Source organism: Calliphora vicina, chromosome 3 (genome assembly GCF_958450345.1).
Source record: "Calliphora vicina chromosome 3, idCalVici1.1, whole genome shotgun sequence".
In the NCBI taxonomy this organism is placed as follows: domain Eukaryota; kingdom Metazoa; phylum Arthropoda; class Insecta; order Diptera; family Calliphoridae; genus Calliphora; species Calliphora vicina.
The window spans coordinates 82,775,503-82,793,144 of record NC_088782.1 but is presented as its reverse complement, the minus strand read 5'-3'; the positions used below and the strand labels follow the sequence as shown (position 1 = coordinate 82,793,144).

General features: G+C 31.9%; 1 protein-coding gene across 1 annotated transcript in view; it reads right to left on the bottom strand.

Annotated features, from left to right (window-relative positions):
• LOC135954406 (uncharacterized) overlaps positions 1 to 17,642 on the bottom strand; it is a 157,103-nt gene that overhangs the window by 128,224 nt on the left and 11,237 nt on the right. The window lies entirely within an intron of this gene.

Here is a 17,642-nt window from a genome sequence, read left to right as displayed (position 1 = left end):
GGCCAAAATGTAAAATTTTGACCTCTTATAACTCAGAGAGTTCTTGACCGATCTTGTTGAAAAATGGTGTCCGAATTACTATCCAATAGAACTAACATTGGTGCAAATTTCATCGCGATCGGAAGACATCGATTTCAAAAGTTGGTTCACTTGACGTGAAATGCCCCATATATTTGGTAATGTGATTTTCAGCGAGTTTTTGCCATAGTTGTTCTTATACTGGTCGACCTTCTGCACGTCTTCTGGTGTTGTATGCGTGGTTTATAGGTTTCAGATATCGGGGATCATTATAAAATTCTTTGATCAATGTGTTGTAGTATAGGCTTTTAATGTTTAAAATCTGTAGGTTGCTGGCAATGTTGGTATTTGAAATTGTGTTGTTTTGGAATCTGTTGCTACTGTTGTTGTTTGTGGTGTTGTTAGCAACAGTTGATATTTGGTGTGCTAATTGTATTAACACAGATATGCCGACTGTACTACATGTAGTACATGTAGTTCTAGTTTACATGATACGTCACGTTTATCAAAATACCATTTTTTTTGTTCACATACTTAGTACTCACCAATACCTCATGGGAAATTGTGTGATCGCATTATTTTTTGCTACTATTTTTGAGTTATTGTATTTTTAATTTGTGATATTTTCATAATGCCCATATTCAGTCATTATGGACATATCACGTTTGTACGGAATGTAAAATTTTGTACATATACAAGTGAATAAATACTATATTTTTTTGGAATTTATATTTATGAAGAGTAGCATGATTGTTATATGCATGAATGTTTCACTATTGCGTTTTAGTTTTGTTGTTGTGACCCCAATGTCCTATATATAGGACGACTTAAAAAACTATTTTTTTCAATAAATTTTTAAAAAACTATAATTGCACTGTTTTTTATTTCTCATTTGCTTCCAAAATAATATAAAAGTACTTTTAAAATGATCAATGATAAAGTTGGATGTGTTGATGTTTGTGTTGTTGTGTATATTGATGTTTATTGTGTTCCTGTACAGGTTAACATTATTGTATTGAGGTTTGTGTTATTTATGTTAATGTTGTGCACAATTGTTTGTGCCATTGGTGTAAGTGTTATTGTTGGTGAGCGATTGGATGTGTTGACATTGTTTGTGTTGTTTGTGGTATTGATATTTGTGTTTGTACTATTGTTGATATTGGTAGTATTGAATAGGGTTAGGTTGTTGTTAGAATTTGTTGGTATGTCGTTAGTATATTGGTTGGAATTGTTTTGATATATTAACGACATTTGCAATTGTTGTTGGTTGTGTAGCTTGTTTTTCATTAATATTTTAAGAATTTGATGTTGCGTTTGCTGTAGAGATCTGCAATATGTTGAGTTTCTCCATGCTGTAATACAATGTCTAATATATGATTCTGCTAACGAAAAATATGCTTGTTTGAGAACATCAAAGGTTGAGCAATTGCTTAGATGATAGAGACTATAAGCGGCTTTTCGCAGTTTCTTTTATAGTTGTTGTATGTGAGGCAGCCACTTGAAATGTTCATCAACGTGCACTCCGAGATATTTATAAGTTTGTACAATCTCTATGTCTGTGTTACATTGGTAGTCGTGGAAAATAATCGTTGAGTATGTTCTGGAGAAATGTCGCGGTCTAATATGCATAATTTTAGTTCTAGACGAGTTTATTACAAGACCATTATCGTGGCACCATTTTGAGACGTCGTTAAGTTTCTTTTGCATCATTTCACACGCTATATCAATATTTCTATGAGATACTATAATAGCTGTATCATCCGCGTATGCAAACGTCGAGCACTCTTTAAGAATGTTTAACATTTCGTTTGCAAATATCAAATACAATATTAGGCCAAGTTTTGATCCTTGAGGGACACCATTCTTGGAGTAGGTTTCATCGCTTAGTATTTCCGTAATTTTGACACGGTATGTTCTGAGTTCTAGGTAGTTTTTAAACCATTCCAAAGATTTGCCTCATTAGAATGCGATAATGTAATAAAAGCCTTACTGAAACCAATAAATAGTACCAGACAATGTAAATTTTCTCCTAAACATGTGTTTATATTGTTTGAGAAATCTCTTAATAATTTATTTATGTTTTTTCCTTTTTGGAATCCATACTGATTCGAGTATATAATTTTGAATATTCTTAGGAATTCATTTAACTTCGTACAAGATTTTTTTCCAAAAATGTTTCTATAACTGCCCTGCATTTCATTGCACTAGTTGCGCTACGTCGAATTCGTTGGCCACTAAGAACTACTACTAGTGAATTTTCAACCCACTCGCAACGTTATTGACTGGTGAATTTAACACGGGGATGTCATTGCAAGTGGCCGATTGGCACACTCTGCATAACACTTCACTATTAAATTCAATAGTGAAAATACTCCAGCATTTGAGAAAAAAAGAAAAAATAAATTTTTCTGAGAGCGGTGTTGAACACATAACCTCTCGTTTTCTAGTCAAATGCTCTAACCACTAAACCACAGAGCTCTTATTTGTACTGCTCTCTAATTTTTATTAAGAATAACATGTGAGTCTACTCTCTATTTTTGCATTTTCTACATCATCACTGAGAATGAAAACACAAATGGCCACATTCAACATTACATGTGGCCATCGAAGTGGTATATTTTAGAAAATTTTATTTTTCTTGAATTTATTTTCAAAAACTTAGGACAAATAGCTGACTATTGCTTATTACTGAATATGCTGGTGAAATGTAGTGCAAGTGATAACCATTTAACTACCACTTTAGCAGCCACATCGAACTAGTTAGTTGTAGAAGTAGTAATATAGCTAGTGTAAGGTTTCCAATTGGCACTTTTCAAACTGCTGGGTGGTAGTATTGCAATGGGTCTGTAATTATTGCAATCGTTTTTATGACCACTTTTATATATCGGACGTATTATTGATGTCTTTAGCAAATTCGGTATAATAGCGTTGTCTATACTATACTTTTTTTTCATTTTCATTTATTTATTGTATCTTCATTATTTAATGAGCTAACAATAAGTTGTACAAATATTATATCTAATAATTATTATTTAATAAGTCCAGCCAGTGCCGGACGAAAAATTTTGTATTCACGGTTGTTTTGGTTAAATTGGCATTCTTCCTTCTAGATTAGGTCTGCTGTGTCCCTCCTTCTTAATCGAGTGTGGCCACGGTTAACTAATATGTTGCGGGCCAATGGGTTTGGGTGAATTTCAAGCTTTTTTAAATATTTTTCGGCATTCTTCGTGATGTCAGTTTTTACAAGGGGCACGTTTAGATCCTTGTCTATATTCGCATTTTTTATATACCAGGGGGCAACATTGATCATTCTTAGAAACTTGTTTTGGCGTCTTTGGATCTTTTCTACATTTGACGCTGAGGCCGTGCCCCATAACTGTATGCCATAACACCATATCGGTTTTATGATCATGTTATAAAGTAGAATTTTACAATCTATACTAAGCGTAGAGTTTCTGCCAATAAGCCAATTAATTTGAATTGATTTAAATTTCATTTGAGTTAACTTTGTATCTATATGACTTTTCCATGTAAGGCTAGGATCGAGATGTATTCCGAGGTATTTTGTTTCCGATTGTTGAATTATTGTTTGGTTATTGATATGAATAGGGGGCATGATTCTCTACGCAATGTAAATGTTATTTGTGTACATTTTTGCTCGTTGACTTTAATTTTCCATTGTTTTCCATTTTTTCCATTTTCTGTTTGTTTTCTCTTCAAACAGACGTGTATTTTATTTTATTGTTTTTTAGTGCAAACAAAGTTTAAAGTTTAAAGTGTTAAAAAAGTGTTAATTCCTTTTGTTTGTTTTAAAAGAGCACATGAATTCTCATGATGAGAGGAGACTCAGTATGAACGGCAGAAATGCCTACATGTTTCTTAACGGGGAGAGTGATCAAAACAAAAAAATAAATGACCCCAGTTACAACAAAAATTATTTAACCGCCAAACCAGCTAAGAGAGCACGCTATTGTTCCCCCGTGATACAATTACACGAACAAAATATTACACAAACAATATCACCAACCAATTTATGTTTAGAACAAAGCATAAAAGAAAATATGAAAAATTTAAATACAACAACTATACCATTTTTAAAAACACAGACAAATACTGTTAATAAACAAGCTTGTGATCCACTAACAAAGAATAGTGAGAGTTTCAATGTTTTTAACACTAAACAAACCACAATAAATAATGATGGTACACTGAAGGGCGCTATACCAAAAAAAGATAAGTACATTGAAATCACCAGTACTACCAGGTATGCTTAGATATGTAGGTATTAATAAAAGAAATTTAAGTCCCCAAAAACGTCTGTCAAGAAACAGAAGATAGTGGATAATCCCTTGATAGGCCATCGTTTCGCACTCTTGAGCGAGGATAATAATAATAAGATTATAAAAGATGGTACTTACGAAAAGAAATCATTAAAGCTACCACCAATATATCTGCGTGAGTCCAGCTCGAATAGTTTGGTCAAAACATATGTTGAACTCATTGGAAAAAATAATTTACATATTGTTCCAATAAGAAAAGGCGGTGTGCAAGAGACGAAAATAGTCGTATGCACTTAGGATTTTTAAAGAAAAATCTCTCAATACCTAAATTATAATAAGAATTTTTATACCTATCAACTGCAAAGTAGTATAGGGTTGACAGTTGTCATTAAAGGCATAGAGTCCAGTAGAAATAAGAGCTGTAGTTAATATATTTAACAAAGATAAAATTCCTCAGCCAATGCTTAGAGTCGAGTTAGAGCCTGAAAAAAATAAATTGAGGGGAAATGAACTCACCCAATTTACTCAACACGATATCTTTTAAATCGTAGAATAACCATTGAGGAGCCTCTTAAAAGAAATCGTCCTGTTCAATATGGCAATTGGCAAGAGTTTGGACATACTAAAAATTATTGTACCTTGCGAACAGTGTGTGTGGCAGACCTTCATTCTTCATCACAATGTGATATCCTAAAGAATGGTCTCAGAAGAAAATGTGGTAACTCTGGTGGCGATCATTCAGCCAACTACCGCGGGTGCCCAATTTATAAGGAGTTATTGGACAGATTAAGAGAGAGGAAAGCTTTGCTGGAGATTTAAATATAAGCGCGATCTATTGCCCACCACGCTTTTCAATGACCAAGGAGAAGTTTGAAGAATTCTTTAGCACGCTAGGAGGTCGCTTTCTGGCATGTGGCGACTATAATGCCAAACACACTTACTGGGGCCCTCGACTAATGAATCCCAGAGGTAGACAGCTTTATCAAGCATTAGTTGATCGCAAAAATGGCCTGGATTTTGTATCCTTTGGACAACCAATATACTGGCCTGCTGATACTAAAAAAATTCCTGAACTCATAGACTTTGCCATAACAAAAAATATTAATAAAAATTCACTAGCTACAGAAATGTCATATGATTTATCTTCTGATCATTCCCCAATTATAGTATCTTATTATGGGAGGACTAACATTTCAAAATTTCATACTGAAACATATAACTTTAAAACAAATTGGCTTAAATATAAAATATATATAAGCAGTCATATCCACACAGATCTTTGTATTCAGTGTGAGGAAGATGTAGATAAAAGTGTCAATGACTTTACGTCATTAATTGTATCGGCTCTAAATCATTCAAAGAGTCAAACATTTCCAAAAACTGATATGCACATTTCCAACTCAGATATTGAACGACTTCTTTTAGAAAAGAGAAAACTCAGAAGAGAATGGCAACAAAATAGATCACCTGCTGCAAAGCAGAGGCTGTGTGCTGCTAGTAAAAATCTGAAAAAAGCCCTTCAATTAGAAGAGGATCGCAGAAATAGAAATTACATTCAAAGTTTGACAAATACCAAACACACAAATTTTTCCCTTTGGAAGGCAACGAAAAATATCAAGCCACCGGTAGAGGGGCAATGCCCTTTAAGGAAAGCTGACGGTACCTGGGCTCACAGCACGGAGGAAAAAGGCTAAAATATTTGCCGATCACTTAAGTACATTTTTTCAACCAAACTCGCCAACAACTGTTTTTGAACTTGAAGAGCCACCTGTGTCATCATTATCTAATGATGACATATTAGCTATAACCCCAGAAGACATTAACGAAGTAATCAAGGATAATATAATATTAAAAAAATCACCTGGAAATGATTATGTTACACCTACTATGATTAAAAACCTACCGAGTGTGGCAATAATTGTGCTGTCTACAATATTTAATGCGATCTTTAAACATGGAGTTTTTCCGACAATTGGAAAACTTCTCAGATAATAATGATACCAAAGCCAGGTAAGGACTTGACTGTACCATCATCCTATAGACCAATAAGCTTGCTTATCGAAACTGTTCAAAAAAGTGTTCCAAAAGAAAATCATACCATTTTTAAATGCGAAAAATTTAATCCCAGTTCATCAATTTGGTTTCCGGGAACGTCACGGAACAATCGAACAAGTTAATCGTATAACCGGAGAGATAAGAAAATCTTTTGAATTAATGAAATATTGTTCAGCTTGGTATATAAAATAAAATGTTTGCTGCCACCATCTACTCATAAACTATTGGAATCTTATCTATCGGACCGTATATTTACAGTTAAGTACATCGATTACGTGACAAGAGAATATAGGATTGGAGCAGGAGTACCACAAGGAAGTGTTCTTGGACCTACCCTCTATTTGATTTACACCTCTGATTTGCCTACGAGCGATGAATTGACTATTTCTACATTTGCTGATGACACCGCAATTATCAGCTCGCATGAAAACCCATATATTGCATGGCTACTTAAGATGTGTGAAAACATGGTTAGAAAAATGGAGAATACGTGTAAATGAGTTAAAAAGCAAACATGTTACGTTCACACTGAGGAGGGGATGCTGTCCACCTGTCACACTTAACAATGTTAATATACCTCAGTCCGATTACGTTACATACCTTGGTATTCACTTAGATAGAAGACTTACTTGGCGCCGTCATATAGAAACCAAGAGACTTCACATGAAGTTAAAAGCATCTAGCCTTCACTGGTTAATAAGTGACCAATCAAAGTTAAGCCTGGACTATAAAGTCACCCTGTATAAAATCATTTTAAATCCAATCTGGACATATGGAATCCAATTGTGGGGAACGGCTAGTAATTCCAGTATTGAGCTTATACAGGGCCCAGTTGAAAACTTTTAGGACCATGACGGGTGAACCATGGTACATAAGAAATGAAAACATCCACAGGGACTTGGAAGTGCTACTAGTGAAGGATGAGTTTAAGAAAGTCCGCGATAAATATATACTGAAACTGCAATCCCACCCAAATCCGCTAGCTCGGCTTCTCGCACAGAGCCAAACCAGATCAAGGCTTTGTAGAGGAGATCTACCATCCCGCTAAGATGAGGTCCATGCATCAAGCAATGCTCTCTTTAGAGAGCAATTAGTTTTAATTTTAGCTATAAAATTTAAACACTTAGGCCCTAATTTTATAAAACGCAATGCCTCCATTTTCTTTGCGTTGCATTAAATTACAGTTTGCAAATCACTGCATTCAAGCAAGTGACTGCTCGCATTGTAATATCTGATTCTTACGTTATTGTGATTGCAGTTGTTTGAAATTGTACATTTTATACAACGCAACGCTTACTTTTTTTGTCACTTTGTCAAATTTAACGCTTCAATTTTCTTGGCGTTAGTTTAAAAAGTGGTCAAATATTCTTAAAAAAAAATAACAAATATTTAAACATTTTGAAATATTATTGTTTCTGAAATAAAAACGCAATGCCTCCATTTTCTTTGAGTTGCATTAAATTACAGTTTGCAAATCACTGCGTTCAAGCAAGTGACTGCTCGCATTGTAATATCTGATTCTTACGTTATTGTGATTGCAGTTGTTTGAAATTGTACATTTTATACAACGCAACGCTTACTTTTTTTGTCACTTTGATCGTCAAATTTAACGCTTCAATTTTCTTGGCGTTAGTTTAAAAGTGGTCAAATATTCTTAAAAAAAAAAATAACAAATATTTAAACATTTTGAAATATTATTGTTTCTGAAATAAACATACTTATGTAACTACTTTAGGTTTGGACTAACATCAAATGTCTGCCCAGTACAGCAATGCTGTAAGTTTTTATATATTCCTACCGATGTCGTTAAGTAACGAAAAATATCGGTTGCTCTAACGAATTTAATATTCAGTATTTGAAGTTAACGATTTCTCTCGATAATACGTATTAACGACGAATATAGTTAAAAATATAAATTTCAATATTTTTAAAATTAAAAAAATAATTTTTAATTATTAAAATGTTCACTTTATTTTCGTGTTGGTAATACGTATTAACGACGAATATAGTTAAAAATATAAATTTCAATATTTTTAAAATTAAAAAAATTATTTTTAATTATTAAAATATTCACTTTATTTTCGTGTTGGTAGATAAAATTGTAGTCGTGTGAATAAATAAACGCATTTATATTTAAAAATCAAACACCAGCTCCCCCAAATACATATATTCGCGAAACCTACTGAAAACAGAAGAACAAGAGTTTTATTTCTAAAAATCAAAGTAACCCAGTGTAATCAATATGTCTATGGCACCACAAGTGACCATTGATTCAGAATTTAGATATTTGTTGTTATAAGGACTGTCGAAAAATTCGGATGAATTTCCTTCTAAGAAAACGGTCTTAAAAACGATTTTTTAGCTTTTATATAAGTTTATACTCGTATCACATCGCTAAATAAATTGCTCATTAGGAAATTTGAACATTGGGATAAACATTATACACTCCAGAAATGTGTTAAATAAGGATATTAATATAAAAGTTGCTCTTAAAATTCGAATCCTATTTTGTAAAAGCAAATGATAATTAAGGCAAGTTAATTTGTATATTTAAAACTCAAATCAGTCTGTATCTAACGAACACAAAAAGGTTGACCAATCGTACTTTCAAAGAACGGCTTATTTACAAAACTAACTTCTTAACAATTATCGTTATGGCTTAACTAGAACATTTTATTTGTTGTTAACCTGACAAATGTCGTTATTTACCGACTATTTTTATCGAAAATAATCTGTATAATTCAATTCGGAGTATATCTTAACGATAAGTATTGTTAACTTATGAATTTTGATAACTTAACGACAAAATTTTGTCGTTAAAAAGTTACAGAATTCCGGTACTGAGCTTCCACAAGTATCGTTCTCTACCCCAGCAGAAAACTTCACTTTTATGTTTTTAATATTTATTTTGTTATATTTTTGTGTCTTCTTTGAACAAATATTTTATGGTTTCAAAAGTAAATAAACGCCATACAGCTGTTTGGCTTACATGATTGCCAACACGATATAAGTACATCTTTTTGTATGTTTTTATTTTAAATTTTAGTATCAACTTATACAATGGCAACCACGGCTACGTAGAGATTTGACAATAGAAGTGACATCGTAATATTTCGGCGTTGACTAAACGCAATGCCGTAGTGATTTATAAAATTTTATATTTTTTGTTACGCGTTCACAACAGCGTAGGTGAAGCATTTAACGCAAGTGAATTACACAATTAGGGCCTTATTGTTAGGCCTAATGATATAGGCAGATTCAATAAATAAATAAAAATATGTGATTTTGTAAGTAACGAGACGCTTCTTGAGTGTTTTCATGAATGATTAGAATAGCAGTATCATCTGCAAATGTTGATGTATGAGTACGATTGTTAGTTGGCATATCAGACGAATATATCAAATATAAAAAAGGTCCCAGGATACTGCCTTGGGGAACTCCAGCTTCAATGGGTTGTGCAGTACTTAAAAAGTTTCCCTCTCTAACCTTAAATGTTCGACCAGTTAAGTAGCTTTCCAACAGCTTATGTGTGTTTGCGGGTAAATTTTGACTCAATTTGTATATTAATCCAGCAATGAAGTCGATTAAGAGTGCGGAACAGTATTTCTTTTCTTCAAACGCTTTTCTCACCATATTTACAAGTCTGTGTGTTTTCTTCTAAACTGTGTTTTCTTCTAAATCAAAATTGATGATTCGGAATACAATTGTTTTCAGTTAACATCAGGTACAACTTGTTCATAAGTATCTTCTCAAATAGCTTTGATATATTCGACAATAGGCTGATGGGTCTGTTAGATTTCACCTTTGTGTGATCTTTTCGCGGCTTGGGTATCATGGTAACCAGTGAAACCTTTCATTCTGGAGGATAATATTCAAGTCGTAATATAGCATTAAAAATAAAAAGAATTATTTTTATTGCTATCCGGGGTAGCTCCATAAGCATCTTGTTGCAGATCATGTCCATACCAGGCGCTTTCTTGGGGTTTAAATCAACAATAGCATTTCCGATCTCTGGAATCTCAAAACATAGGGTTACGGCTGCTCCAAAATGGGGTACAACAGGTGGCAACTCAATTGCTTCGTTTGGTGTGTTCGTTGTAAATACTTTTTTTAAATGATTAACAAACAGATTCCCTTTTTCAGTATCATTTCTTGCCCAACCACCACTTGAATTTCGCAAGGGGGACTTACATATAACGGGTCTTTTAAGACTTTTTGTTGCTCGCCATAATCAATCATTAAGCTTCGATTTTAGTTGGGGGGATCTGTGCAATTGCCACTCTCTTCTGCCGTTCGACATCTGCAGAATTAATTCTATTATATCCGATTTGTCGGGGGGTTTGGGTAGCATGTTGAGCAGCCAGTTTGAGATTTTTATCGAAATTGATAAGAGAGTGATCGATGTTTTCTGGTGTTCTTAGCGGTATGTTTTCCGAGCAATGTTTACTGAGGTATTAAATTACCGGTAGGGGATACAATTTCTAGGGGGCTCAATAAAGTAACAAAAGTGGGTGAGTGATCTGAAGATAGTTCCAGCGATGATTCAATTTGAATCATTTCTCTAGGGATATTTTTCATCACACTAAAATCTATAACATCCGGTATTTTTCGTGGGTCAGGTTGGCCGCTCGAAAGCCCATTCAAACCCATTTTAGAAATTGTATCGAACAAAACACGACCTTTAGGGGTAATCAGTCGTGATCCCCAGAATGTGTGCTTAGCATTATAATCGCCAGCATCCAGGAAACGGGGGCTTAGTGATTTAAAAAATCTATTTATTGACTTTCTGTAATTGAAAATCTAGAAAATCGATGAAATCACTAAGTTTCGATGAAAATCTTCAAGACAGATTGTAGTAGCTTCAAGATAATCTTCGCAAAAATCACACATTAAGTAGTGTTTGATTCGAGCTTTTATTAAAATTGTCTATACTTGAATTTATTAATGTTGTAATTATAGGCGTAAAAATAGTTGAATTATATTTCAGGTCTCTCGGTCTGATTCCATCAGCTCCTGCACCTTTACGTATGTTTAAGTTTGTTAATAATCTATATCAGTTATGCCCAAGCCCTATACTCTTGGTACTCTTTTGTTTTTGTAATTGCTCTTAGCTATAGGCTGTGTGTTTTGTATACTCACTAGAGCACTCAGCACTAGTAATACAAAATACACAAACAACTTTGTCTTATTATTTTTTTTGTCATTCTTCACTGAATACACACATGTTGAAAGCAACAACACTTTCGTATATACGTAGATACGTAGTAATATGCTTTGACGTAGATTTTGTTTTTGTTTATCGTATGATATTTTAAAAATGTGTGTGTTGAAATTGAGTTTTTATACCCTACACCACCATAGTGGGGAGGGTATAATGCGTTTGTGCAGATGTTTGTAACGATCAAAAATATTAGTCTAACACCCACCTTAAAGTATACCGATCGACTTAGAATCACTTTCTGAGTCGATTAAACGATGTCCGTCCGTCCGTCTGGTCGGCTGGCACGTAACTCTTATGATATTTCTATTTTCTATGAATTTTTTTCTTAAAGTAATTGTTTTTTTCAAATTTAAATTTTTTGTTTAAAAAATTTCGAAATTTTTTATACTCATATTCATAAGTTTTATTGTTTTTGTTATTTAACCATTTGATATAAAATTTATCCCGAACTTCACAATATTTTATTAAATCTTTATTCATCCACGGATTAATTTTTCTATGTTTTTTATTTTGTGTGTTATTTGTTTTAGATGTTTCATAAATGTTTTTAAAATTTGCATAGATTTTATTAAATATATCATTAGTATTTTATTTTGATTTACTCATTCCAATTAATTACTTTAATATTTTTGTTAACTTTAAAATTATTGAATTTCGCACCCTGAAAAAGTATGTTTTCCGCACCATGGTTTACATCTTTCTGGCATACCTAAACACGGGCGGCAAGCGTTTGTTAGTTGTCAAAAATTCTCATGCCCATACAATTTGTATGTAGCATACCGAAATAACGCGGCGGCAACGCTTTGCAATTGGAAAATCCAATTTTGACAGCGCGTTTAATAGTGAAGTTAGTTGCAAAACACAACAAATGTAAACAAATAAATAAAGAAGGAGAAAAAAATAAGCAAGAAACTCATTTTTTAAACTTTAATATTTATTTTTTTTTATAAAATTTTTGTTTACAAATCACAAAACAAAAATCAGAAACACTTTTATCGTAATTTACTTTATTGTTTAAATAATCCGTGTTGTTATATTTATTTTTTTGATAACTTTGTTTTTGTTGTTTGATGTAACGTTGACGCTTTTATTTAGGTATGACATTTCAGCGTTAAAGCTAAGCGGAAAAAAACGTTCCGCCTTACGCTTTTGTTTAGGTAGGCCAGTTACGCTTTTGTTTAGGTAGGCCAGTTTTTTCTATACCCGTGAAAATAACAAACTTTTTGAACAAACTTTTTTGTTTTCACTCATTTTGAAGAGAGTAAATAAAAAATACCCTCTGAGAATAATTTGAAGCAGAGAATTGAGTGGTTTCTGCTTTACAAACTGAATTTTCAGTGCTGCCAAGTTTAAATACACGAATTTACTATTTAATTTATATAAACTATCAATCAACATTGAATGCCCATTCTTCTTCATTTTTGTGCACGGGAGAGGATTTTCGGCCTCTAACAAACTTTTATTCATTTACTAACAAACTTTACAGTCACTTTAACTAAATTTTTAATTTATTTAAAAATTTATTTAAAATGATAATAAAAAATAAAATAAATTACATTTTTAATTTATATATTAAAAAAAAAGTTTATGTTAAAAAACACTCATGTTATGTATGCTTCAAAAGCAAATAATAACGTTTATACAAAAAAATCACTCAAACCACTTTTTAGCCTATTGTTTAAAAATGGGTCCTTGTGCCAAAATTTGGAAAACGGGGCGTGATAGAGGAAGGTCTTGGCTACATTCCCCTATACTTGGTTTTTTCCTGTACGGATAGGCGTTCGAAGAAATTTTTCAAAAAACTATTTCTTGAAAAATCACTCAAACTATTTGGGGATATATAGGGCAAGAATGGTTATTTGTGCCAAAATTTGGAAAACGGGACGTGATAGGGCATGTTCTTGGCTACATTCCCCCATACTTGGTTTTTTCCTGTACGGATAGGCGTTCGAACAAATTTTTCAAAAAACAGTTTTTTTGAAAAATCACTCTAACTATTTGTGGACAAATAAAGCAAATAATAACGTTTATACAAAAAAATCACTCAAACCACTTTTTAGCCTATTGTTTAAAAATGGGGCCTTGTGCCAAAATTTGGAAAACGGGGCGTGATAGAGGAAGGTCTTGGCTACATTCCCCTATACTTGGTTTTTTCCTGTACGGATAGGCGTTCGAAGAAATTTTTCAAAAAACTATTTCTTGAAAAATCACTCAAACTATTTGGGGATATATAGGGCAAGAATGGTTATTTGTGCCAAAATTTGGAAAACGGGACGTGATAGGGCATGTTCTTGGCTACATTCCCCAATACTTGGTTTTTTCCTGTACGGATAGGCGTTCGAACAAATTTTTCAAAAAACAGTTTTTTTGAAAAATCACTCTAACTATTTGTGGACATATATGGCAAGACTGGTTATTTGTGCCAAAATTTGGAAAACGGGGCGTGATAGGGCATGTTCTAGGCTACATTCCCCCAAACTTGGTTTTTTCCTGTACGGATAGGTGTTCGAACAAATTTTTCAAAAAACTATTTTTTCACTCAAACCACTTTTTGGCTTATTGGTTATAAATGGTTATTTGTGCCGGATAGGTGTTCGAACAAATTTTTCAAAAAACTGTTTTTTGAAAAATCACTCAAACTATTTGGGGACATATAGGACAAGACTGGTTATTTATGCCAAAATTTGGAAAACGGGACGTGATAGGGCATGTTCTTGGCTACATTCCCCCACACTTGGTTTTTTCCTGTACGGATAGGCGTTCGAACAAATTTTTCAAAAAACTGTCTTTTGAAAAATCACAAAAATCACGATATTTTTATGAAATATGTACTTAAAGGAAATACTTAAACATAAACATATTTTTTACATAAAAATTAACATTTCTTTTTTATACAACATTGAAAATAGTTTAATAGTGCTTAAACATTATTTTAAATGTTTACTGGGTAATTATAAAAATATATTAAGATTTTTTCAAACGACAATACTGAGTATTGATACTTGACAAAATCGTATGTATCACAATACACATTGTGTTAACAGAAATTTGTATTATAGTCTATATAATACATACAAAATTGTTTTTGATAATTTTTATAGATCAATTCAAAAATTTTTTATTGCTACGGGTATTCAATTAAGAATTTTCAAATACACACAGTTTTTAAACTGAATATTACACATATTGAACTCGTTTCAATTATTTCATAATTCAATGAAGTATTCATGCGGTCAAAAAGAAAATTTTCTAATATTTTGTACTGAATTTTAAGTTTTGATTTTTATAATTTTGATAATATATAATTTTCGTTATTGAAAACACAAAAATTAATTAAAACGTGATTACGAAAATTGTACATTCAATTATCAATATTATCAAAATCAAAATTTAAAATTCAGTACAAAATATTAGAAAATTTTCTTTTTGACCACATGAATACTTGATTGAATTATGAAATAATTGAAACTAGTTCTATATGGTTTCAATTATTTCATAATTGAAGCTAGTATTCATGTGTTCAAAAACAATATTTTCTACTGAATTTTGAAATAGATAATTTTTATAAAAATACATAATTTTCGTTATTGGTTGAAATTTAATTAAAAAGTTATTTAAAATACCGTTAACCTATTCGCAGGTATGACCAAAAAAATATTTTTTTTAACGACAGTTTCATAACTCCATTTTCAAATTTTTAAAAATTTTTTTAAACAAATTTCAGAATTTTTTGATCATCTCATTGGGATTTATTGAGAATATAATAGGGAATAAAAATGCGCAAAAAAATGGCCAAATAATTGGTTTTTCTCGAAAATTTCAAAATTTAAATCGCAGGTACGGAAAAACTATAAGAGATATTTTCATAATTTTTTCACATTTTTATTCCCTATTATATTCTCAATAAATCCCAATGAGATGATCAAAAAATTCTAAAATTTGTTTAACAAAATTTTTAAAAATTTTAAAATGGAGTTTTGAAACTGCCGTAAAAAAAATGTTATTTTTTTGGTCATACCTGCGAATAGGTTAACGGTAACCTACGAATACAAGTAAATATGGATATATGTTAAGTAAAAATGAGCTTTTATTTTAATATTTATCAAAATATGTTAATTTTGTTCGTACATTTCTTGTTCAAGTTGCCTGAAACACGTTAATAGCCTGGCAAATTTTTAATAACTTTAACATTTTTTGCCCAATTTCTGTTTTTTATATCTTATTAGAACGACAATTACGTACACATTTCTATTCTTTTAAATTAAACTCCAAAAGTAATTTTTTAATGGCAACATTTTTACAAAAACTGAAAAAAATGCATTTTTTCCCTTTGTAAATGCATTTCAAAACTTCAGAGGGCTTGCAGCACCGTCTTAACCCCAACCGATTTACCTAACATTTTTTCAGGATGATTTTTTTACTAATGTTCACCAAACTGAGGGGTGAGAATGGCCAAAATCCAACTTTCGTTTATTAAGGGCCACCCTAATGTATATATGTAAATATTAGTGGTTATTTTGTCGAACGTTTTTCCTGATTAATATTATTAATTATTATTTAGGCTCAAGTTCATTAAATTGATTTCCTTAGAAATACAATTTATTCTATTAAATTTTCATAATTCTAAAGAAATATATAAATAACTAATCATCTAAAAGGCATTTTACTAGTAAAAATATTTTGATATAAATTTACTCTGGCCACTGTGCAAAAACAATCATAATTATTGCTATTCTCTTATATTTTAATTGTTTTTTTAATTAATACGTTAAAATGTTATGAATTTAATAAATTATGTTTTTGTAAAAGCTTGATTTTTCTTTAGTTGTACTGGTTTTTTTGACCTGGATGTACTGTTTTTCCGAATTCCAAATCTGGCTACCCTAAGTGCTCCAAAAAAAATTGCGAATTTTGACGCACCACACCCCCCCCCCCCCCCTCTAGAATTGTTCTATGTATTGTAGAAACACATTGTGTATAATATTAGGATGATACAATAACGTTAACTGGTGCCGCAAGTCCGTTAAACTTTCGTGGTGCATTTACAAGGGGGGAAATGCAATTTTTTCAGTTTTTGTAAAAATTTTGCCATTAAATAATTACTTTTGCAATTTTATTTAAAAGATTCGATATGTGTACGTCATTGTCGTTCTTATGAGATATAAAAGACAAAAATTGGTTAAAAATATTAAAGTTATTAAAAATTCCCCAGGCCATTAACATGTCTCAGGGTACTAGAACAAGAAATGTTGGAACAAAATTAACATATTTTGAGAAATATTAAAATAAAAGCTTATTTTTACTTAAAATATATCCATATTTAATTTTTTTAAATGCAGTTTCAAAACTCCAATTTAAAATTTTGTTAAACAAATTTCAGAATTTTATGATCATCACTTTGGGATTTATTGAGAACATAATAGGGAATAAAAATATGAAAAAAGTATGAGAATACCTCCTATAGTTTTTCCGTACCTGCGATTTTCGAGAAAATTTTTTAGCCATATTTAGGCGAATGTGCCGAATATCCTTACTGTTAAGAATTGTAAGTAAAACCTGTTCAGTCCAGGTAATTTTAAATGTAGTCTAAAAGTTTTACTAAAATTGGAAAACGTTAACCCTTAAATCGTATAATTTAACTATATTTGGAATTTCTCATGGATTTTGGGCCTATTAAATTTTCTGTCAGTTCAATTGCACTGGCTAATTGGCCCACCAGACTTGGAGTACAAAGTTCTTTTGTACAAAACAGTTATAAAACCGATATGGCTTTACGGCATTCAGCATCTAACGTTGAAAAATTGAAAAGATAGCAGTCAGCAACGTTAAGGAAAATAACAGGTGGTACATTCGCAATTGTAATATCCATAGGGATCTCAATGTCCCCATAATACGCGAGGAGATCAAACTCTCCAGTTTAAACTACCTGTCAAAACTATTGGATCACCCAAATCTCCTTGCCAGAATGGAAACACTGGATCTGGCCAGATAATCATTTTAACGAGCACTTATGTTGGAAATTGCAATAACAACTTATTATAAATTTCTTAAAAAAAATTAAAATCGGT